This window comes from Ixodes scapularis, unplaced genomic scaffold, assembly GCF_016920785.2.
Source record: "Ixodes scapularis isolate PalLabHiFi unplaced genomic scaffold, ASM1692078v2 PGA_scaffold13__105_contigs__length_92229423, whole genome shotgun sequence".
NCBI lineage: Eukaryota > Metazoa > Arthropoda > Arachnida > Ixodida > Ixodidae > Ixodes > Ixodes scapularis.
Window position 1 is genome coordinate 26,015,989 of NW_024609839.1, and position 6,654 is coordinate 26,022,642.

Consider the following 6,654-nt stretch of genomic DNA (forward strand, 5'->3'; position numbering starts at 1 on the left):
CGGAAGTTTCAAGGACCTCGCTAACCGCACTTTGCCGAAAACCGGGTAAGCGACCTTCGGCAAATAGGGCTTCCAGTGATGAAGGAAGACCGCTGCTGCGGCCTCCGGTACTGGGCCCAACAGCCGAATGTGAAACACTATTCACGCAGCCAAATCCCGGCGACATCGTGATTTTGCACCGAGGCGATGGAACAATCGCAACTGCAGTCGAATGCGGTTCATCGGTCAACCAAGCCGGTACCTCGAACATGGAGACAGACGCCATAACACCGTTGAGCCTAACCAGCGACTGTGAAGCCCGAAGATTACGCGAATCTTCAGTAGCAAAAAAGCGTAAAGGGGAAGACTTGACGCAGGCAGACATGTTTCTCGACGCGAAAGGAGAAATAATGGACGACAACGGTTGCAACGACGACAACGACTGCAACAATGGTGAATGGCAAGTTCCGAACTACCACAAAAAGAAAGCTCAGCGCAAAAACAGGCCCAATCGACCCCAGCAGCAACAAAACGAACCGAGGTACACGGTCATCGTCAAGCCCACCACGGCCATGAAAATCACCAACGTGGACTCATGGCTCGCCATGCGAAACCGACCAGTTAGGTTACACCGTCAGTAACAGAAATAACTTCATCGCAATTACTGTGCAAACGGAACACCATGCAGAAGACCTTATGGCACTCAAAGAGCTGCCCACGGAGGACCCTAACAAGACGATCCAGGTCACAGTATACAGGTCAACAACCGGCAGTCAGCCACGAGGAATTATACACGGCGTTTCACCTGGCGACGCAGCACGAGGCATTGTTGACAATGCCATAGCGGACTACCATGACATTATTCATTCTCGACCCCTAGGCAAGAATGGGACGTATTTATTCACATTTGAAGGAAGGGGTATCCCGAGGAGCATCCGACTATTTGGAAGATACCATATACTGTGTTTCCCTACAAACCAACTGCGGTCATCTGCCTACAGTGCCACGAACTAGGTCACATGACCACGGTATGCACAGGCAAGCAACGGTGCAAGTCGTGCGGCGAGATCCACCCGACCAACCAGCAATGCCAGGGCAAGTACTGCCCGAACTGCAGAAAGACAGGTCACACGGTATTCGAAGCAGAAGCGTGTCAAGCCCGGAACCGGGCGGACGACAAACTCCAGAAACGGGCGGCGGCCGGTCGACATAACTATAACAGCGGAGTGGTTACCGCTGCGAAGGGCAGGACCTCTGCCCGGGCGACATTCAAACCTGACGACTTCCCCTCCCTCCCAACCCAGCGGCTGCACCACCAACCAAAGCGCGATACAGAAACGTCGTACAGCCAAGTCCTAGCTCCGAAAGCTATGAACACGGACGTGTCCCATATCGGGCCGCCCACCAACATTAGCAGCAGAATGGCCGTGGAACTTGCTCAACTTAAGGAAAGTAGCCGCAAAATACTTGAGAAAATTCAACAACTGGAAGTAAAGTACGAGAAACAGCTCCGACAAGAACAAGAAGAGGCCCGCAAAGCCCAAGCCAAGACGAAGGCCGAATCCGACCGGAAACGTAAGCAAGAAGCGGAACACCAAATTCGAGTAGAACAGCAGAGAGCTGATGAAGCACGTCGACGTGCCCAGCGCTGCGCCGTCACCCACGAACAAGTCATTGAACGGAAAAGGAAGGAAGCCGAAGCAGCAACTGCTAAGGCCACATCAGCACACGGCGCGCGCGCTAGTGCCCCAACACAACAGGATCGAAAACAGCCCTTCCCGCCAAATGCACCTCTATCACAGGACAGCACACCGATATCGGGATGCCTTCCAGGCACGCCCCTCAGCGGCGAACATCTCCTACAACTCGTGGAGAGTAGACTTCAAAAATGGCAACAACAGTTCCAGCAACAGCTACACCAACAGCAACAGGTCATGATGCAGCAGATGCAGCAACAACTGCAGCTGATGTTCACCCAGCCTGGGCAAGGACCGGCAGCACCGGCCCAGTAACCCAGACATGGACCAACACCATAGACGAAATAAAAACGAGAAGACGTTTACAGATCTCCGGTGGAACTGCCGGGGACTGCGGGGAAAGAAGTCTGAACTTAAATTACGACTCAATGAGCGGAAGACGCCCGTGGATGTCATCCTCCTCCAGGAAACGCACGAGGCAGATATAAAGCTGACCGGGTATGTCAAGTACGCTGCCCGTTAAAGGCAAAACGAAAGTGCAACCGCAATCCGCAATCTTGGTTCGCAAGGACCTCTTGCCCCAACAGCAAGTGGACACAGGAGAGTGGTGTACCGACTCACAAGAAGTGGTGGCCGTTCTGGTGGAGAGCGAATGCGACGGCCCGATCCTGGTAGTGTCAGTGTACTACCGACCTAGGACATCAACGGCAAGGAAAACGAGATCAGAAATCGACCATGGCTGGATAGAGAAGCTAGTACGAGAGTACGGTAAGAAAAGGAAGCACACGATCCTGATCGGAGGGGACTTTAATGCCGAACATGAAGAATGGGGCTACGCCAAATCATCGATCAGGGGTACTGAGCTGCTCCGCAGAGCAACCGGAACAGGGCTGGTCCTAATCAACGAACAGGATGCTAAGACACGGACCACGCCCAATATCAAACAGCAAGACACAACGCCCGACCTGACTTGGACCGACTCGCGTACTGCGAGAAAGACCGAATGGAAAGTTTTTGAAGACACCTGGGGCAGCGACCACCACCCCATAGAGACGTCGATTCTTGGCAAAACAAAGCGACGCAAGAAAAAGAGAACGGTCAAGACCACAGTATGGGACGACTTCCATGCCGCTCTGGAAGAGTCTACGGGTACAGCCTTTGACGACCTGACAAAACTAATGAGGGAAGCGGCCAAGACTGCCACGGTCGAGACCCTAGTCGAAATAGGAGCGCCGATCCCGGACACCAGGCTACTGTCCCTCTGGCGCAAAAGAACAAACTACTTGCGACGCTACCGTCGCACTCGGAAAAAACGGGACATCCGCAAAGCAAACAGGTACGCAAAGGAGGCGCAACGACACGCCAACAACCTGTGCAGGGACGACTGGACCAAGTTGTGCGAAGGATTCAACGAACGAACTTCACTGAGACGCATGTGGACAGTATGCAATATGATGCTGGGCAAGAGCAAGGGGGGAAACACGGCACCGAACCTGGCTTTAGCGGAAAATAAGGAAGTCAAGCAAATATTAGATGAAATAGGGGACGTCTTTTCCCCACAGCCCGCTACCAGCCCAAACCCGGTAATCTACAACCACAAAGAATCGAAAAACGAGGAGTATGAAGCGGATTTTACACAGTGGGAAATGGAGGCAGCGATCGAAAAGGGCAAAGAGCGAAGCGCGGCGGGGCCAGACTGGATCACTAATTCCATGCTCAAGAACCTCCCGGAGGCGATCAAGAGAGATCTGCTGAAATTAATCAATGACCACTGGCGCGAGGTCACCATCCCAGATAGCTGGAAACTGTCCTGGGTGTGCCCCATCCCGAAACCAGGGAAGAAGCCCGACTGCGCGAGCAACATGCGCCCCATCTCCCTCACTTCTGTCCTGTGCAAACTGATGGAGCGCATGGTGCTTGCACGGATCGACTGGATAATCGAGCAGAAGAGGGAGCTGTTGCACCCTGCTCAGACAAGATTCCGCAAAAATCTAGGCACACAGGACAGTCTAGTACTGATTCGAGAGTACTTAATGAACCGGCCGACGCAATGCCACCGCCAAGTCCTGGTGGCAGTGGACATCAAGAAAGCCTTCGACACCCTGCCTCACACCACAGTCGCGACTCGCAAGCTAAGGGTGCGAGGCAGGCCACTGAACTTCATCAAGTCTTTTCTGAGCGGACGCAAATACCTGGTGAAAACTGGCAAGCACAGGGGTAGTACAGAGAAATCCCAAGGAAATCCAACGAGATCGGCGTGCCGCAAGGATCAGTGTTGTCGCCGATGCTATGATGATGATGATGATGATAATTTTATGGCTGTTCCCTTTGAAGCAGGCGGTTTGAATAGAAATCAGACCTAGCCGAATAAAAACGGAGAGAAAAAAAAATTGCACTACTGTTGCATTCTTCGCCACCAGTCCTCCAGCCTCCTTTTAGTCCTCTCGACTGCGTCGCTGCACTTCCAGCTGGGCTGCAGTGCCACTGCAGCGTGATTTAAGTCCGTACTATTCAACCTGGCGATGGCGCCCGTCTTATGGAGACTCGCCGCCGTTGCGGACCTAGCATTCACGGTCTACGCGGACGACATCACTGTGTGGACGATGGGAAGTGACAGCGCGCCTCCTCCTGAGACGACGATCCAACGGGCCCTCGACGTGGTGAGCGATTTTTTGTCAAAGAGCGGCCTTCGTCCATCGCCCGAGAAGACCAGATGTACGGCCTTTGGGAAAGACTGGGACAAGGTCGACGCTGACCTGCGCTTTAATGGGCAGCAGATCCAAAAGGCGACAGAGCACTCCATCCTAGGAGTGAACATTCACTCGGGCGGCGACCCAACCATCTGGATGGAGCGAATGCGAACTACCTGGAAGAAAGGGCTCTCGATCGTACGACGACTAGCGACACGAGTCGGGGGTCTCGGAGAAAGGTTAGCGAGGACCGTAGTAGAAGCCGCCCTGATATCCAAAATATCCTACGGCCTTCGTTTCTACAAACTCAACACCACTCAACGGGCCAAACTGGAAACACTAATGAATGACGCGCGACGCTGCATCTCGGGCCTGCCGAAGTGTACGCGCCTGGAATTACTACACGAAGCCGTCCCTATGCTCTCCTTGGAAGAGGTCGAACGGCATCAGGAGTGGATGTATGCTGCCAAACTAACACATACCCGTCAGGGCAGGGCCATAGCAGAGCTCATGCCCTAATGGAGCTCTCTGTGTGCAGCGACAACCCCACCACCGATACCGGATCCCATCCCACCGTGGCAGAAGACAACGGTCACCCCAGCCAGGCCGATCCTGAGAAGGATGAACTTGGCGACAAACACCGGCAGAAGGCGCAAATTTGCTCGACGGCACGAGCAGAAGAACAGAGGTGACGACGAGCTTTATGCGTACGCTGACGCAGCATTCAAAGAAGTGGCGGCCACGGCGGCGTGGCATTATGAGAAGACAACGAAAAGCACGGAACTGCAGCGATGCGGATCTGCGCAGGAAGCGGAAGTCAGAGCCGTACTTGAAGCCATCAAAGACGCGGCCGCGACATCGAGCGACAAATTTCGAACACTGCGCGTCTTCACGGACTCCCAGGCCACCGTGAGAGCGCTCAGGACGCAAGTCATGGCACACGGAGCAGTCGGAGAAATATTCCGGTTGGCGCAAAACCTGGAACAGCGCGACCTAAACCCGCTCACCATCAGGGTGGAGTGGATTCCCGGTCACGCGGGCATCGCCGGCAACGAGAGGGCGCACCGGGCGGCGATCGAAGAGCTTAATCGTATCGACCTTCGACGCCAGGACCCGGGGCCAGCCCCCTCTGTGGAACCGCCACCGCCCGCCTTCAACTTGTACGACCCCGAGGCAACCATCCTCAACATCAAATTAGCATACAAGAAAATTGAGCAGACCAAACTCAACGCCAGAGGCGAGCCCCCCAAAGCGACCATTCCTTCGGGAACCTTCCGACGGCACGAGACAGTCACCCTCCGAAGGCTAAGGGCCCAAGCCGGCATCACGCCGGCCCGCACCCAGCGATGGGAGCGAGTGGTTCGTGAGAGGAAGACGAAACTCGCCAACGCTTCAACGGCAGTAGACCACGATTATAGTTTATTGTCAAAGAAGCAAAGGAAAGAAGAAGAAGCCTGCTTCGAAGGCTGCATCTACTGCAGAAATCGAGACGTCAAGTGCGACGAATGTCATCTGATCTGGCACTATCTGATTTTTAATAAAGAAAGGACGAAAGCCCTGAACACGCTAGAACAACAACACCGCCCTACGTGCTTCGAAGCCTGGTGTAAAGCAGTGGGAGACAAAGACATGCGTGTCGCAATCCTGTCCGGTCTGCTCGGATTTCTGAGTGACACCGGCTTGGACATTCATATCTAGGGGGTCTATGTATACCCCAAGCGGCGGGACCACAGCTATACTATTACTTGCAAATTGCCAATGTCCCGCCTATCCATCCATTTTTAAACTTGCTCCAACAAATTGACTGGTGAAATTTTCACCTATCAATAAACGTCTTTAACAACAACAACAGATCGAAGAAAGAAGAAAGGACGAAGACGAGATGACTTATATCCCTGTCAGACGGGCTAGTTTAGTGTCACTACAAGCGAGTGCACTTCAACCCGTCGAAACACACTCCAAACGTGTTGGTGCTACACGGGAAAACTTAGTGTCACTCCAAAATGATGGCAATAACGATGGGTAAGTAATGGCCACGCAACATATTACAGTGCATACGCATTTTTTTCATAAATAACTTCGTCGTCTTATTAGAAACACGTTACCACACATTGTTGCGCTAAGTCGCGAGCTCCTTGCTCTGGGGCACATCAAGGCGGCACAAGCTCTCGTGCCTTAAGAGTAGCTCCAAACGCTATGAGCTCGCGCATCAGCCTTGTCTGCGGTACAACATAAGGTGAAACGGAGTACAGATCGGGATGAACCCAGGATGCCTGGGTTCTGCAGCG

At 53.5% G+C, this 6,654-nt stretch overlaps 1 pseudogene; it reads left to right on the forward strand.

Annotated features, from left to right (window-relative positions):
* The first annotated feature begins 998 nt into the window (after positions 1–998).
* On the forward strand, positions 999–6,064 carry LOC115308327 (annotated as a pseudogene).
* Positions 6,065–6,654: the final 590 nt, after the last annotated feature.